This window comes from Adiantum capillus-veneris, chromosome 17, assembly GCF_014529385.1.
Source record: "Adiantum capillus-veneris isolate H3 chromosome 17, ASM1452938v2, whole genome shotgun sequence".
Taxonomy (NCBI): domain Eukaryota; kingdom Viridiplantae; phylum Streptophyta; class Polypodiopsida; order Polypodiales; family Pteridaceae; genus Adiantum; species Adiantum capillus-veneris.
In genome coordinates, this window is record NC_140947.1 from 76,660,239 (window position 1) to 76,678,789 (window position 18,551).

Here is an 18,551-nt window from a genome sequence, read left to right on the forward strand (position 1 = left end):
TGAGTGTCCCAAACACTTAGACAAGGTGCAAAGACATAGACTAGTTAAGAAGGCCACACCTTACCAGTTGATCGGGGATTAAATATATCACAAAGGGAAAGATTTTGTCTTGAGGAGAGTACCAGGTGTGCAAGAGATAGAGAAAATTTTTCTTTCATGTCATGATGATGTCTGTGGTGGTCACTTTTCTCAAGATATTACAAGTAGGAAAATTTTACAAGCAGGGTTTATTTGGCCGAGCTTACATCGTGATGTCCAATATTGGTGTAAGGCATGTAAGCCATGCCAAATTGCTGGGGATAGATGACTTACATATGAGCCTCGAGTCCCAATAATATCTTATGGCCCTTTTGAAAAGTGGGGTGTGGATGCAATAGGTCCCCTACCTCGTACTTCTACAGGGAAGGTTTTCATCATCATGGGTGTTGACTACATGACACGATGGGCGGAAGCAACAAGCACAACCCGAATCACAGCTGAAGAGGTATCAAAGTTTATTTTTTATCATATTTGTAGTAGGTTTGGAACACCCCTAGAAATCTTATCAGATCGAGGCCCGGGTTTTAGGGCTAACCTTCCGAATGATCTCTTGAGGAGGTTAAAAGTGAAACACCTGCATTCCACACCCTACTATCCTCAATGCAATGGATTGGTGGAAAAAGTGAATGGAATGATATGTAAGATAATTTCTAAGCAGGTTGTGGATCGGCCTAATGATTGGGATCGCCATTTGACGGCTGCTCTTTGGGCGTATAGGACATCTTTCAAGGTATCTACCCAATTCACCCCTTTTCATCTAGTTTATGGACAGGAGGCACTTCTCTCCATTGAGGTAGAGCTCTCAAGCTTGCGCGTTCTTGCAAGAGTGGCAAAAAAACCAAAAGAGGTTCTACATGAAAGGATCTTAGATCTCCAACGACTTGAGCTAGATAGAGAAGAGTCCATTGATCACTACATCACCAAAGCGACAAGCCAAAGGGATAAAATCAGCAAGAAGCTCAAGGGGAAAGGATTGAAGGAATGTATGTTGGTTCTTTGCTATGATAACCGACTTGATACTCGACTTGACAAAAAGTTTTTGCAAAGATGGGAGGAACCTTTCATGATAAAAACAAAGTTTGAGAATGGTAGTTACAGATTAGCAGATTTATCCGGAAAACTCTACAAGACCAGAGTCAATGGATGGAGATTAAAGCCCTTCTTTCAACGTATCAATCCGTTGATAGGCAGTCATCTGCCTACATCGTCTAAGCTCCAAATTGACATGGCTCCCTTCAGCTTGGCAAATGCTCCACCTATTTTTAAAGCTTTGATGTGCAAAGAAGAACCAGCCTTGAAATCTGAACATACCCAAGGCAACCCTCCCATCTCCGACTTATGGGATTGAGGCAATGAAAAGCAGGTCTAATGGAGTAAAAGAGTGCATGACACTCCTCCTATTGAAAAAAAAAAGTGGAAAAGGAAAAATGACAAAAAAAAGAGAAAAAGAAGAAGCAACACCGTCCTCCTAAAGATATGAATATCTCTAGGCTTGGGGGAGGGCTAATATGAGTGGCATAAAATGGTAACCATCTTTTTGCAACATTTGTCATTCTACTCAACGTCCTCTTCCTCATATGTGTATATATTTTTCTACGCTATTAAGTTATCTAGAGTAAATTCCCCCTCTTCGTTTAACCTTTGTGGCGACACATACATTATACTCTTCCCAAAAATGTCACCTTAGTCATATATTTATATTACCACCCTTTTCTTTTTTGCTTTGTAAATAGAATAAGCATACAATAACCAACTATATACCCCCAAACTTTCTTACCTCTTGTGAATTAGTAGTAGAAAAATAATATATCCATCTTCCACCCCATATAGATAAATTCCCATGGAAATCAACTCTCCACTTGTCTTTACCAAAGATTATGGTCCCTCTCTACAAGTCTTCTATGACCCCTACATAGGTGGCCCAATATCTCTTAAGACTATACATATAGTTTCTCTCCTTTCAAAAAGACTCCAATTGTATATTCTTTTCACAATCAAATAATATTGGGCCCTCCTCTATTTGTTTAAGCATCATAGTCTTTTGAAAAAGCATGATTCCCCTTGGATGCATACAAGCAAAGGGCCCATACAAGAAGACTTGGAAGCAAAAGGTTCCCTATCCTAGTGTGGACCTTCCAAACCGAATTCCTTGGTGCATGGGTGTGAAGAATAGTCCAAATTCATACCAAGCATGTTGACAAGGTCAATTTTGCCTTTTGAAGCATGTCATTCCGAGCTACAAGTAAAAAGTTATGGTCAAAATAGTGTAAATTTGTCAGATTCGCAGCAAAAGGGAATTGTAAATCAAGTAAATCAAGAGGGTGAGATATTATTTTTCCCCTACTCATCTTCTAGAAGAGCAATGAGTGTTCAAGGTCACTTGCATGTGATGGGACCGATTTGTAGCACCTCAATAACTTGTAAATACATCATGATCTCTCTCATGGTTATGTTAATGATCATGAAGTCATCTTCAAAACTTTCAAGTGTCGCATTTCGTGATGGTTAGCCAGCGTCTGTCCTCCCCTTAAAAGGTGTGCGAGAAATCAAGTAAGTATTCTATTCTCAATTTACCATTGGTTTGTTTCTCCACACTTATTCAATTGGTCTAAAGAAATTTCTCACTCCAATTCTCTTTTGCTTCATTACATATGCATGTGGCTACCTCTCATGGTGATTTTATTTGTGTCACGGCATTTCATAGATGGAGATGAGCTCTCTATGCAAAGTGTGTTAGTTTGATGTAAGTGATTCTCTTGTGTGTTTGAGAGGCAAGTCTTGTGCGCATGATTTTTTGATGAGTGCTTGAGAGAGGAAGAGTTTGGATGTATTATGGGTATTCTTATGGGGAGAAGGTGAATGCTATTCCACAAATTGCATATTTCATTTTGATGCACGGAATTCGGTTGCATAATCGTTGATGGTGTTCAAGTGTTCAAAGTGTATATAGAGTAAGGGGGTTTTCAAAGTGTGTTGCTTGAGTGGGTGAGTGCAAGTGTTATTTTGATTGGTTTCCTTCTCCACTCCCAAAAGAAGGTGGTGCCCCAAGTAGCGTGCGTACCTCTTTACGAACATTTTGTGAGGGTAGGCCCATTGGTTTGGGTTTAGAGGCCCCATTTCAAAAAGCTCGCCCTCACTACTCAAGGTACATGGGAAGATCTTCGCTGCAGATGAGGATAGCCGAGACCTACAAGAATCTTTCCAAAAGACTAAGGATGCTATCTCTATCTCACAGCAAAGGTAAAAGGCTACTACTAACAAGTACAGAAGAGCCCAAGCCTTTAAAGAAAATGATTGGGTCTTGTTGAAGTTTCCCAAGGCTCAATTAAGGCACACGACGGGCAAGAATCCTACGGACCACCAAAAGTACTATGCTAAACTAGCAAAAAGGTACTATGGTCCCTTCCAGATTCTTAGGCCAATCAATGAGATGGCCTATCAACTCAAGTTGCCCAATCATTGGCTCATACACAATGCTTTCCATGTGAGCCTATTAAAGCCTATCAACTCAAGTTGCCCAATCATTGGCTCATACACAATGCTTTCCATGTGAGCCTATTAAAGCCTTACAAAGGAGAGCCACCTCAAGAACCAACTATTGAAGACCCACCGGAGATCGAGGACCAAGAGGAGGTGCTACAGCCCGAGTCCATTCTCCGACATGAAGACAAGGTATTAAGAGGCGGTACGACTATCCGACGATATCTTATTAAGTTTAAGAATTATCCTTTTGAAGATGCTAGATGGATGCAAGCCATATAATTAAAGGATAACCTAAACCTTGTCAATGCTTACAATGCTTCCCAATGAGTAAGCAAATGTACAAAATGTTAAAAATGAACAAATTTTTTGTCTTATAAGACTCTCTTTTTCTTTATTGTGCACAAAAATGAAGTAGTATGCATGCTTAGATTAAGTTTGCGGAGACGACGTCTCCCAAACACCAAGGAGAGCTTGTCACTCTACTATGGAATATTGATAGGATTAATGTGCATACATGCTTGCGGCAGCCTCAGGCTCTCAAGTGCCAAATGGACTAGTCATCCATTGTGGAATGATGTCGTAGGGTAACATAGGGATCCTCTACCCGCTAAGAAAAGGACTCATAAATATGCTTTATCTTCTCTACACCATAGTCGAGGACGACTATGATTTCAAGAGAGAGGTAATGTCATAATAATCAATATCTAATTCTCCTAAATGATTTTCTCATATTAAACTGATCATTTAATGTAGGGAAGTGCCAGGGGAGAAAAAGCTAGAATATTGGTTAAGCTAGCAAACCGGCCATAGTAGGGATCCAAAGGAGGGAAAATAGGGATCCAAAGGGGGGGGGGGGGGGGGGGCATCTGCAAAAGAGCCATGTGCAACAATGGGCTAAAAAGACCTTAAGGTTCAGCCCATGAAGACTTCCAAAATGCTAAGGTTCCAAAATTCAAAGGTTGTGTCCAAAGGGTTAAAGCTTAGGGGGAATTGGATGCTTTGTGTGCTCTCGAAAGTCAACACACATCCCTACACATGAGGGGGCGAGCCCTAAAGGTAGGGGATGAGAGACAAAGTCACACACACACACACACACATGCTCCCTTTACACAAAGGCAATTAGGGACACATGTCAGCTCCCTAGCTCAGATGCCCACAAGGTGTGCCCAATTCCTACTGGATGGCCTTGGAGGTGGACCAATGAGAATTAAGCTAGAGTAAATCTAGTTTACACTACAAAAAAATAAGGTGTCATCAACGCAGATATCGATGCGGCGCGTCACTATCCGCGTCGTTGTGAAACCAGTCGCTATTTGTGACGCAGGTATAGACGTGTATAGAGACGCAGATTGCCACGCATATAGCGACACAGATTGCCACGCACATAGCGACGACCATAACAGAAAAATGTTTTCTTGGGCAGAGGGCAGTTAGCCTGGCATGTGCTCAGTTAAAAGATGGACACAGCCACAGCCAGACTTCCTGCCCTCTGCCCAAGAAAGCGAGCAGCACCAAAATATCAACCATGCTCCCACGCGCAAAAATTTCGGCATAGTTCCCTTTGTTTTTACATAAACTTTTAAAAAAAAACCATATCATGTATACGCCTCCTACATGCTATCCATGTAGGATCTCACATGAGATTTAAGGCCAATGAAAGACAACCGTACCAACTGAAAAGCATAACCATAACGAACCATAACCATAACTTAAAAGCATAACCATAACGAACCATAACCAAATATTACTTCACATATACTGACTTAATTAAATCAACTTACACATATTAACGTCTCACCTCAAGCGATCAGCGAGACTGTAAGGCCTCCCAGTCTACAGGCTCTCCTGAAGCTTCAAGATCATTCAGTACTTCATAGATACCTTTGCGATATCCATCTGACTCTTTGCGTGTCGGAGCTCGATGCATCGCAAGATTCTGCGTTTATACAAAAATCAAAGTAATAAGAATACATGATTCATCGCGTTTTAAAAAACGCCATAGTTAAGATTGGATTAGAAACTCACAAACTCATAGCGATGTCGAAGCCTCCGCTGCCAAGATGAGATGTCCCCCTAGTCATCTGTCGTAGTTGTGTGGCCTCACGCTGCTGTCTGAACTGCGTGGCCGCTCTTCGCTCATCCTCCCTGGTCTGCAGCCACGTCTCGTGTGGGATGCCCGAAGGATTCGGCGAGCTGGTCCTGAAAGCCTTCCGAGCTGCATCTCGTCGATGTTTCAAGGTGTCCCGTGCAACACCCTTGATCCACCGCACCGGAACAACGGAGGAACCCAGAGCAGGCTGGTACTCTCTCAGGATGGTCTCCACTATGTAAGTGACTTTTTCCTTTTCTTGCTGATCCCAAGACGTCAGAATGCTGGTCGAAAAGTGCAGCTCCACGAGCTGGCGAATCCGCTGTCACATCTCAGTCCCGACTCTATCCATGTCAACAGAACCATCTCCCCGTATAGTATAGAGCTTGGACGCACTAGGATCGTGTGCCCCCCAAGGTGTCCGAGGTGTGCCAAGAGGTGTGTCGAGAGGTGTGCCTGGGTAGGACGCGGGTCGTGAGCGAGGAGGGGTTGAAGCATCTGTGGACCCTCCTCCACAGCAACCACCACCTCCACCTGATGATCGCCGAGATCGGCAAGTGCGCCTGTGCTGCGGAGATGAGGACGTACCCGCCTCTGCCCCACCCCTAGGTGTCGAAGCGGCCGTGATGGGAGAAGAAGGCATCGTACCCATAGGCATCCTGAACCCCGTAGGCATCCCCCCCCTAGGTGTCGGACCCTCGGGTGTGAATCCCGGAGGCGTAGTACCCGTGCCTCTGTCTACCCAGTGCTGAGAAGCCTCTGCCATCTGAGCAGGCGTCATCCATGTAACGAAGCCCATGAATGCATGAATGCATCTGCACTCATGGAAGCGGGATCAGGAATCTCGTCTGCCATACTAAAGTCCTGCACAAAGAAAGTAAATTAAAGCGTCAGAACAGAGTTGTTTAAATTAACTTTAAGCTTAATTTTAAATCAAAGTATTCACACAAACACTTACAGGCCTAGGCCTCGACGAGTGAGGCATCATCGATAAGATCTTGCACCGTATCATCGTCTATCTCTAATTGCAAACATAACTCTGCCCCAACTCGTTCTGGCAGATTGTCTTCATCCATTGCATCCTTATCTACAAGTGTCAATTCTGGCTCGTCTGCGTCATCCCTCGTATATCTGTCAGCTTCCTCTGCCATACCTTCGTCCATCTCATCTAATGTCACAATAGTATGGACATCGTCTGTCTGACTTTCCTCCAGGAGATCTTGCCCTTCAAATACTTGTTTATTTCTTGGAGAAACCTGAACCACAAACCACCATTGTCGCTCTCGAGGGTCCGGTACAAAGACCACTTGCTCGCAATGTTCGGGGAGAGCAAATGTGTCGCTCGCATCTGTCCAAATCTTTGTAGAATCTATTTGCACAAGTTTGTTTCCATCTCTACGTACCGTTGCATTGCGACCAGAAGTAATCACCTTGAACCACTTCACATCCAACAAAAACATCTCAAACCGCCTGAAGCTTACTTTCAGGATATCTGACACCAGACCACAGTAATCCAGGTTGCTAGTGCTCTCATTCGTGTCTCTAGCATTGGCCCTGCTCTTCTGCATGAAACTAACCATTACCCCACTGTCAAACGTGTTTCTTCTGCTATCAATTTGTTGTGTTCTGAAATGCTTTCCATGCAACCACAGTGCCATGTATGTATGATACTTCCAATCACATCCAATAGCCAGCTCTTCCTCTTCTAGAGATATGGGTTCTCCGATCTATCAAGCTGCTCTCACTGTCTTGTCCAACCATGCCATTGTAGGGAATTTAGGTAGAGGAGCAAGATAGTCTGGCAAGGGTAAGCCTCTAGTTGTTCCACTTTGCCTGAAATCCTGTCGCTCTAGATTGCGTCTCTCCTTCTCTTCTTCGTACCTTTCAAGCCATTTTTGCATCGGCGCTATATTTAGTATACAGAACTTCATGATCTTTTCTTGCATGGCCAGGTTCATTTTCTTCGGCACCCGTTGCCCTTGCGGCTCCTCTCCCACTGGTCTTGCATCCTCCTCATTGCTCCACAGTCGAGGCATTTTTGGGTCAGAAACAGATAGAAATTCGGTCGTCAATACAAGAGACTCTTGCACCAGCCATCCTTTTGCCATGCTCCCCTCTGGATGCACTTTTTGGCGAACAAAACCCTTAAGTGTTTTCATGAACCGCTCTAGAAAGAACATCCAACGGCTGTGGACTGTACCTGCCACTGCAACCACATCTACTACATGGACGAGCAAGTGCATTTGGATAGTTAGGCAGCTCATGGGTAGATACTTCTCAATCATGCAAACTGTCTTAATGGAGTTAGCCCTTGCGACTGCAATAGATTCCTCCCGTATCTCCTTGGAAGAGATCCACCGCACTAGCTCTGAAATCTTGTATATGCAGGTCCGCACTTCCTCCGTTAAACACCCCTTGATCGCAATTGGAAGAATGAATTGCAAGAACTTATGCCAGTCGTGCGATTTCAACCCTGATAGTTGATCGTCACGGGTGAATGCTGTCTTGAGACATCGCATATATCCTGTTGGCGTCCTGAACTCTGAAATCATCCTTTTCGCTCTTCGTTTTTTAGCAATACCCATGGCGCTCTTGGAAGTTTTGTTTGACCAGCTGCATTGGTGAAAGGCCACAGCTCTGGCATCTTTCCAACCGTCTGCAAATCATCTCGTGAAGCTCGATTGTCTTTCATTCCCATGATTGTCTTCCAAAGGAGCTCTCCCACATTCTTGAATATATGCATTGGATCCATCAAATGGTTAATTAGTAGATCACCCCAGTACGGCAACGTATGGAGAATGGACAAACGTTTCATTCCTGGAATAGGTTGCCCTTCATGTTGCTCCCATCGGCGACGCCACTCTTGTACATGCATAGGACGACATTTGACGCGACCAAGCTGGCCTTCGCGCAAGTGATGGCCATCTGGAAGATAACGGTGGTGGCCTTGATAAATTGTCTTTCGAAGAGAGGTAGAATAGCGCACATCCAAAGATTGCCCGCAAATTGGACATGCATTGTATCCCGAAGTTGTTAGTCCTGCATATATCAAAGCATGAATCAGGCCAAGGCAAAGGGCTTGTGAATAGCAAGAATTTTGTAAATCAATAACCATTACCAGAAGCTTCTCCGTATCCTGGCCAATCATGCATAGTCCAAATAAGAAGTCCATGGATCCTTGCATGCTGTTGTTCTACTGGTTCAACCGCATTTGCTATGTCGATCCCATGCCATAACTCCTGGAGCTCGTCAACTAGTGGAGCTAGATAAACATCCATGTTTTTTGCCTTGAACTTACCAGGTACAATCAAGCTTAAAATCAAATGACCCTTCTTGATAGCAAGCCACGGCGGGAGGTTGTAATTGATAAGGCACATAGGCCAAGTGCTCCATAATGAGCTTCTCAAGCCAAATGGATTGAGTCCATCCATTGCCATGCCCAAACGCAAATTGCGTGGTTCACTCTTAAAATGTGGCCAGGTATCTTCAATGTGCCTCCAAGCCTTTGAATCAGCGGGCACCCTAAATGTTGCGTTAGTGGATCTATTCGTAGAATGCCACCGCATCAACTTTGCAACGGAACCACAACGAAACATGTTTTTTATCCTAGGAATAATAGGGAAATGCCGCAACACTTTAGCTGGCACTGTCTCGCCAACTGCATCTTGTTTGTAGTGCATTGCTCCGCACTTAGGACACGACAGACAATCTGCGAATTCATTGCGAAAAAGAATGCAATCATTTGGACATGCATAAATCTTGTTGTAGTCCAAGCCAACTGGGGTCAGAAGTTGCTTTGCGTCTGGCCTGGAGGGGGGCATTTCATTGCCAGCCAGGAGAAGTTGCTCCCGCAATAACCTGTTTAAGCCACATTAAATTAAAAATCCAACTTCCTCAACATGTCTTCAGGAGATAAGCGCACGGCTTCTGGTGCTACTTCGTTCGCGTTCTCCTCGCTTGTCTGGAAGAAGGCATCCAACATCTCCTCCATGCCGTTGTCTTCTGTCTATAAGCCCTTTTCTGCTTCCATCCGTGGATCTATATTGGTCGGACCTTCACGCATAATCTTTTTTCTCTCTCTCTCAGATGTAGGTGCTATGTTGCGGAAATCAATGCCTGTTCCGTAGGAGTCGTATCGCAGATTCTGTACGATCTCTCTAGCAAACTCTCCATACTTGTGCACATGCTCATTACATATCCTACGCTTGCGCAGGATTTGATACTTGCAGAGCGTGCACAAGCATGCAATATTTTCCTCCATGTTAGTTGATGACGTTGCCATCTACAATGATTATGAACGTTGTTTTAATATATATATATATATATATATATATATATATATATATATATATATATATATATATATATACTCCTCACAATGTAAACTACCTCGCATTCTCTAGTCTTGCCCAATCTCCGTACACCTCGGTCTAGAGGTGTACGGAGATCAGGACCACCGGGTCAAAATCTCATCTTTATTGGTCAAATCCTATATGGGTAGACACATACGTGCACTCCCATGTATACATGGCAATGCATGTAGCAGGCAAAACCCCTTTGCCTCTTTTAGTTCCATAGTTTCTTCTCTGTCTACGTACCCTATCTCTCGTTCTTTCTCTCTCGATCTCGCTCTCGCTATCTCTCTTTCTCTCTCTCTCTCTCTCTCTCTCTCTCTCTCTCTCTCTCTCTCTCTCTCTCTCTCTCTCTCTCTCTCTCTCTCTCTCTCTCTCTCTCGATCTCGCTCTCGCTATCTCTCTTTCTCTCTCTATTTCCCTATTTTCTTATCTCTCTCTATTTCTCTATTTTCCTATTTCTCTGCCATAACTCCTGGAGCTCCACTTCCCTATCTCTCTCTCTCTCTCTCTCTCTCTCTCTCTCTCTCTCTCTATATATATATATATATATAACTCTCTTTCTCTATCTCTCTATTTCCTATCTCTCTCTCTCTCTCTCTCTCTCTCTCTCTCTCTCTCTCTCTCTCTCTCTCTCTCTCTCTCTCTCTCTCTCTCTCTCTCTCTCTCTCTCTCTCTACTTCCCTATCTCTCTAATGATCGAACGAGCGACTGATCTAGGGAGATCTAGACGCCCACGACTGCGGAGGACTACACAACATCGACAGAGGCTGCATCAGAGGATCTAGCTAGGTCACTTTGGCTCGACATGCACAACGCCCGATTAGAGTACTGACCATGGAGGAGATCTACCTATCCCAACTAGCTCGTTTAGCCGTTTAGTCCACACCCAGCAGTTTAGGATTTTATAATATTTTATTTTGTCATCTTCTTACTCTGACTTTGTATCAGATCCATCACATTGTAACTTTCTTGTCTCATGTCTCATAGGTCACTTTGGCCTTTCGAAGACGTTAATATAACATTTCATTTCATTTCTCTCTTTAATTTTTTTCTTTAATTTTAATTTCCTAAGTATACATTAATTCTCTCTCTCTCTCTCTCTCTCTCTCTCTCTCTCTCTCTCTCTCTCTCTCTCTCTCTCTTTCCTACACATACACACACTGCTCTCTCTCTCTCTCTCTCTCTCTCTCTCTCTCTATTTTCTACACACACACACCTCTCTCTCTCTCTCTCTCTCTCTCTCTCTCTCTCTCTCTCTCTCTCTCTCTCTCTCACTCACTCTCTTTCCTACACACACACACACACACACGATGTAGAGGTAGAGGTAGAGAGAGAGAGAGAGAGAGAGCGGGGGGGGGTTGGGGAGGGTGGAGATGGACATAATACCTGCGCAGCAGGTTTCGGCCAAGACCCGAGCACGCGAAAATGGCCCCTGCGCGCGAGTTTCGCTTTCTTCCCCCAAATTGTTTTGTGTCACTATACGCGTGGCAAATAAAAGCCTTTCCACGTGTATATCGACGCACACTGCGACGCGTATAGCGACGCCCGCTAATGTCGTTGATATAGCATGGAAAAGCATGGCCGTCGATATATACACGTCGATATCTTCATTTAGTGTTGTAGTGTTAATTAATTCAAAAACATTTAATAAAAGAAACCAATGAGAATTAAGTCTCCTAGAAGACTATTGGATAGTCTCACAAGGGGTCCAATGAGCATTCAGGAGCCCAATGGCTTGTCTGATTCCTATTGGCCAGGAGGCAAAGGGGTCCAATGAGAGTTTAGTTTAATTATTTAATAACCTAAAGCTCTCACAAAAGGGGAAAGGGGGACACATGTCAAAAGGCTATCACTTATGCTGCTTAATAATCATTGGCTTGACTTGGGGAGAGCCAATGAGGGCTCAGCAAGAGCAAATACCAAGAGGGCTCGCCCAAGAGAGAGAGAGAGGGGGATGATTTTTGCAAGGCATTAACACACACACACACAATCTCATGTGTGAAGTAAGAGAAGACTATCTCTTCCCAAGCTTTAATGGAGAGCTCATCACCTACTCCAATTAAGCTTGTGAGATAGAAGCCTACATCAACACACTCTTGGCATGTGGATGCAAATCCAACCAAGAGCCAAGCTTCAATGCATGCTCATCTCCTCTACCAAGCTAATTACTAAGCTAAGCTATGCTAATATGAGTGATTATGTGAGGAGATGTACATCTTTCTCGTAAAATACTTCTTCTTCCTCTCAATCTACTCTCATACCCTGCTAGCTCTCACCATCTTCGAAGGTGTGTGAGGTCTTGGGTCTGAGAACGGGGATAATTCAAGTTGTGTTTGCTAAGTGTTTGCTTAGTGCATGAATCTTTCATCTTCATTGCACTAGCTAGTCTTGAAGGAACACAAAGAATTGTATTGTACAATGTCTCTCTTGATGGGAGAAACCATAATACAAAGCCTTTTGGAGGGGGGACCGGCTCCATGCAAATCCGGTCCTCAACTGTTGTCATTAGCTTAATTTCTCTCTCTTTTGAAAGTATTGTCGATGCTATCTAACTAGGTGTTATGCTTTTTGTTGCTCTCTCCACCCAAGCACTCTTGTAATTCTCATTAGGAATCTATTCTAATGAAATGCCCACTATGTTCATGCTCATTTCCGTTACACACAAGTTATTAGGCCATTAGATGTTACATGTATGTTATAAAAAAAAGCATTCTAACTATTGGAATATGTGAATTGAATTGATTTTTGTAGGGAAAAATAGAATAAAAGATTACCCCATGCTCACAAAATTTTGTCAAACAGCAAAGGATCTACACAAGGAGTATGGGCTAAGCCTACTAGGGGTGCTTCCAAAGGATCTTTATGAAGTTATGCTCCCAAAGGATCAATGGTTAACAAGTTTAAGCACAACAAAGGTGCCAAGATTTATCTTAATCACTTGCACCCTCCCTTCATAGACAATTGCAGTCTACTCTTCCACCAGGTGTATCAAGCACCACCATATTGTGGAGAGATTACAACGAGTTTGCTCAAGGGTACACTTTTGAGAGGTGCCATGTTGCAATGAAAGACCTTGCAGGCCACACCGCGCCATGGGCCAAGTTCGGTGAGAACGTTATTCATATGTGTAGAGCAAGAGAGGGGGGTTGGAATGGCAGATTGAGGGTTGGAGAAAGTCAAATGATGCCTCTGAGGTTTCCCATCACAGTGGAAAAAAGTTTCGCATTACACAGTCTGGCAGAAACTTGTGCATAGAGACCGAGAGCTACGGCTTATCGGCATAATTTGCCGGTTTGTGACTATCTCACTGATTTGGAGTTATTGGTGGAGAGGATTCCAGCCAAGAGCAAGCACACTATGGATAGGCTCTTTGAGATGAGTACCTAGATCCAACTAAAAAAGGAGGCACTGCTTAGTTGTGAGGGGTCCAATGCTGTGGCCAAGCAGATAAAGGCGGACATCAAACTGTATACATCACGACTGCAAGAGCTCCAAAACCAAATTCCAATTGATGATGAAGAGGTGAAGGAGGTGGAAGATGATCTTGCAGAAGCAAACCAGTGCATGCTACAACGCCTAGGGGTCACTAAGGACATAAAAAAGCTCCAAAATGGAGCTTGAGAAACAGGAGCAAGTATGGTAAATGCTCCCTTGGTCCTAGTTTGTCTATCTGACTAAGTACTCCTATGTTTTACATTAGGGCATTTAGGTACATTTGATACTTCATTGGTAGTTGTGTAATGCACTTTGGTAATGCATCTTGAAATTTTGGATTGTGCATACAGTCAAAGGTTTCCCTTGTACATCAACATCCTTGGTCGTTGGTGAATACAATACTCTTTGGCAGTATTGACTAATGTAGGATTGGGTTTGGTACCTTTCCAAGGTCTCCTTGGTATTTATAAACACTACGCCAACTAATTTTGGTACAACTTCACCTAACTTTGATAGTTTTCTTTGTCATGGTACTGCCTTGAGGCTTCCTTGATATACCACCAATCATAAATTTCTCTGGGTCTACATTGGCATCTCCCTAAGTCTTTGGAGCATACAATACTATTTGGTACTTTTAATGATTGTAGAGCTATCTCGGGTACTTTTCCATGGTCTCTTTGGTATTTACAGGTACTGCCTCGCACTATATTTGATATTGCTTCTAGCTAGCTTTGGTATGTTTGCTTGTCTTGAAAGTGTCTGGATACTTAGACATCCCAGATACTTAGACATCTAGGATGGTACTGCCTTAGTGCTTCCTTGTTATAGTACCAAATCTAGCTTTGACTAGAAGATGCCTTGGTACGTTCTTGATCTCTTTGGTGCATAAGTACCCTTGGACTCTTTGGTAATCTTTTTGGTAGTTTTTGTAGATAGTTTTGGTCCTTTGTATTATTTTGGTAGAGCCGTGGATCTTATCATTTTAGGGTGGGACCACTTTGGTACCTCCTTGGCATAGTGCCGATCGTTTATTCTTGGTATCTTTCCATAGTTTCTTTGGTAGTTTTCAATTCCTTCCTTCTAGTATTTTTGGTAATGTCCTAGTTGCATTGGTGCTCCCTTGATATACCACCAATCAAAGTTTTCTCTAGGAATTCCTTGGCATCTCCTTGGTCTTTGGTGCATACAATACTTTTTGGTACTTTTAATGGGGGTAGGGCTATCTCAAGTACTTTTTCATGGTCCCTTTGGGATTTATATGCACTACCTACAACTATATTTGGTATTGCTTCTAGCTAGCTTTGGTAGGTTTATTTTGTCTTGGAAGTGCCTGGGTACCTAGACATCTAGGATGGTACTACCTTGGTGCTTCCTTGTTATAGTTTCAAATCTAGCTTTGACTAGAATATGCCTTGGTATGTTTTTGATCTCTTTGGTGCATAAGTACCCTTGGACTCTTTGATACTCTATTTGATATTTTTTGTAGGTAGTGTTGGTGCTTTGCATTGTTTTGGTAGTGCCTTAGATCTTATCATTGTAGGATGGGACCGCTTTGGTACCTCCTTGGCATAGTGCCAATCATTTATTCTTGGCACCTTTCCATAGTCTCTTTGATAGTTTTTAATTCCTGCCTTCTAATATTTTTGGTATTGTCTCTACCTGCCTTGGTGCTCCCTTGATATACCACCAATCATAGCTTTCTCTAGGATTGCCTTGTCATCTCCTTGGTCTTTGGTGCATACAATAATTTTTTGTACTTAAAATGATTGTAGGGATTTCTCAGGTAATTTTCCATGGTCTCTTTGGGATTTATAGGTACTGCCTCCAACTATATTTGGTATTCCTTCTAGCTAGCTTTGGTATGTTTACTTTGTCTTGGAAGTGCCTGGGTACTTAGAAATCTAGGATGGTACTGCCTTGGTGCTTCCCTATTATAGTACCAAATCTACCTTTGACTAGAAGATGCCTTTGTATGTTCTTGATCTCTTTGGTGCATACAATATCCTTGGACTCTTAGGCACAATATTTGGTAGTCTTTGTAGGTAGTTTTGGTTCTTTTCTTTGTTTTGGTAGTGCCTTGGACCTTATCATTGTAGGATTGGACTGCCTTGGTACTTCCTTGGCATAGTGCCAATCGTTTAGTCTTGGTACCTTTCTATAGTCTATTGGGTGGTTTTTAATTCCTACCTGCTACTATTTTTGGTACTATCTCTAGCTACTTATTGTACTAGTGCCTAGTTACTACCTTGGTACTTTTCTTGGTAGTCTTAGTGGTTTTGAATCTTGGTAGGGGTACTGCTGGTGAAATGATTGATATGATAGTGCATGTCATGTTTTGTGAGATTGATTATTTTTCTTTTGTTGTGTAACAGACACAACATGACAAACTGGAGGCCTCCTGCGAGGTGGGACAGGTCCATTGCCAATTTGTGAATGGGATGCTCAAGGAAGTGAAGCCGGGAAAGAGGTTCACCCTCTACCCTACGCCACCCTTTGTAGGTATTGACAGAGCATTCCATGTGTTTGGCACATGTGTTGCATGTGGGGAGTATCTAGAGGCGGCATATGTTGTGGGAAGCTTCATGTTAGAGTGCATGCATCAATACCACCCTCTCTGCTTTAGTGCACTTTTGCACACTAGTGGCACATGTGTGAAAGAGGGGTGTGGCATGGTAATTCCTACAGTGGAAAAAGCATATATCAGTGGTCATTATACTGTAAAGGGTAAGTTGGTACTGTTTTCAATATGTTGATGCTTTCTACTTTTGGATTATGATGTTGATTGAGCGAGTCATTTGTGATTGTGAAAATGAGGAAGATGTGACTGCTGTAAGCCAAGATGTGCAAGGAGCAGACACGATGGGTGTGAAGAATGGTGGAGCAGGACCAGCAAAGGTTTCTGTTAAGGATGTGGAGGACCTTCCCAGTATGGAACGAGTTCAAGAAGTCCTTGCGGACTTGGAATCTGGTTGGAGGAAGGAAAAAGTGGAGGGGCAAGATGTGTACACAATGGGTGAAAGCCAAGGGGTGGATAATTCTATGGAGAAGAGGGACATTGTTGACGGCCGGGATAGTGTTGGAATGAATACTGTTGAGGCCTCTAAAATGGACGTCAACAAGCCACAGGATGAGAAAACCAAGTTTGATGAACAGGGTGCAATTGACAACGTGCTGCTAACTGCAGCTGAGGCCGTGGCAGGGCATGGTGTTGTTGAAGACAATGTCAAGGGATTGGCCGGTGGTGTTAAGAGAGGACAATAGTGAGGATGGTGCTAAAGGTGGGACTGCTCAGAAATATGTAAACTAGGGAAGTTCAAGATAATGTGACTGATCCGATTGGTGTGGACGTGGATGCTATTGATCCAGAGAAGGTGGCCGGCGCAATGCTGACATTTCCAAGTGATTTCACCTTGTCGGACTTGTTGTATGCAGTAGGAAGAAAGCGAGTCCATGGATGTGCCAACAAGTCCCGTGCTTGCAAACTTTATCTTATGCCTACACTATTAATTGACAATTTATGTCTTGATGTAATGTGCTGACATTATATTTTCGTCTCCATCTATTACCATATGTTTTATGTACATGTTACACTTTCCTTCTTATATCGTGCTCTCTTGTGGTAGAATTTGACCCTTTGATCTTTTAATTGACCCTATAAGTAAGTTGTTATAGGATCTTCATTGTGTGCTAATTCACTCAAAATATTATTGGCACTATAGAAATTGATCCGTGGTGGCCCCGAGGGGTTCACCTTACATAGTATGTAACCTATCACGTGAGTTCAACAGAAGGGTATTTCAATCCCTTAAAACTTATAGAAATAAATTTACATAAGGATATGTTTTTTACAAATCTCAAAAAAATTTACAGAATTTAAAAGAAAAGGGTTCATTATATTTCCTAGAAAATTCACTGAATAGGGATTTTAGAAAAAGAGCCTGAACGTACGTGATATAATAGTCTTAAATATAGTGAACCCCCCGGGGTGGTGGCTAAAGGAAAAATCAGCTAACACAGAGCTCCCAAAAGATGTTACGAGTATATGCAAGTGGCTGATTGTATTTGATGTGAATGGTGTGCTCTTGAAGAGATACAACCAACCACCACCAAAGATGTAGTTTTTGCACCTCCCAGCAGAGGTGAGACCATTTGTATTTGTCTGGGTCAAGAGTTCTGGTGTGCGGACACATGCCAGATGCAGAGGATGTGCTTGTAAATTTGTTCAGGCAAGCAAATATTATGAAATGGTCATGTTGTAGAAGAGAAAAGTTAATGCACTTTCTAAGAACATGCTTGCCATATTGTTGTAAACGAGTGGTCAAAGGTATATGTTTGACCCTCTTCTTGCCTCATGCTAATTACCAGTGTGTATTGTCATTAATTTTGCTTAACTTTCCCGTACTCTTACAAATGTGTTTAGCCAAGAAGATTGTGAGATGTGGCTACCCATGTCCCGTGTGTGCCAGGGGATGTTAGAGATAAGCCTGTCTTCCTCAAGCTGCTGAGATCAGTGTGGGAAAAACACCCATTGTATAATGCCAGCACTACCATATTTGCACAAGGTTGCTTGCATTTCTCCCCTCAAAACAAGTTGACTCTATAGTAAACACAATTTTGTGAGCACAAAGGGATAAAATATAAAATGATATCATTCTAATAATATACAAAAAAGAGACTAGAATGAGAAGCTTGGAAAACTCTCCATACACAATGAGTCTTACTTGCACTATAAGACTCAATCGCATGCTATAAAACACTAGATAGTGCACCAAAGCCACCAACAAAATAATGGTATGATGAACTTTGCTTACTTTTGATGATAGAGGTGCGAAGCCCCAGGTGTTCAAAGCCATAAAAAGGTTGTTTGTCTCTAGCACGATAAAGTTAGAGATGAAGATGCTATCAAGCTTTGAATGTAAGCTACAAGGAGAGTTTCATTACTATTTTATCCTTATGTTGGAGGTGAACCCTTGCAACACCCACTCACCTCTTACACCTCCTGTTGTTGTGGCGTATAGATCCTTTGAGACTATCTTTTTGTTGCCTTTAAGAGTAGAGGTTTTCATGTAGTGTGAGTGAATGAAAGTAGGAGGAGGACCTTGTTTCATGTTGCAATGGAGGTGAGAGAAGAGGGAGGAGCTAGCTTGGTG

General features: G+C 42.8%; 1 pseudogene; it reads left to right on the forward strand.

The window, feature by feature from the left end:
• Positions 1-16,070: 16,070 nt before the first annotated feature.
• On the forward strand, positions 16,071-16,940 carry LOC147437512 (uncharacterized; annotated as a pseudogene).
• Positions 16,941-18,551: the final 1,611 nt, after the last annotated feature.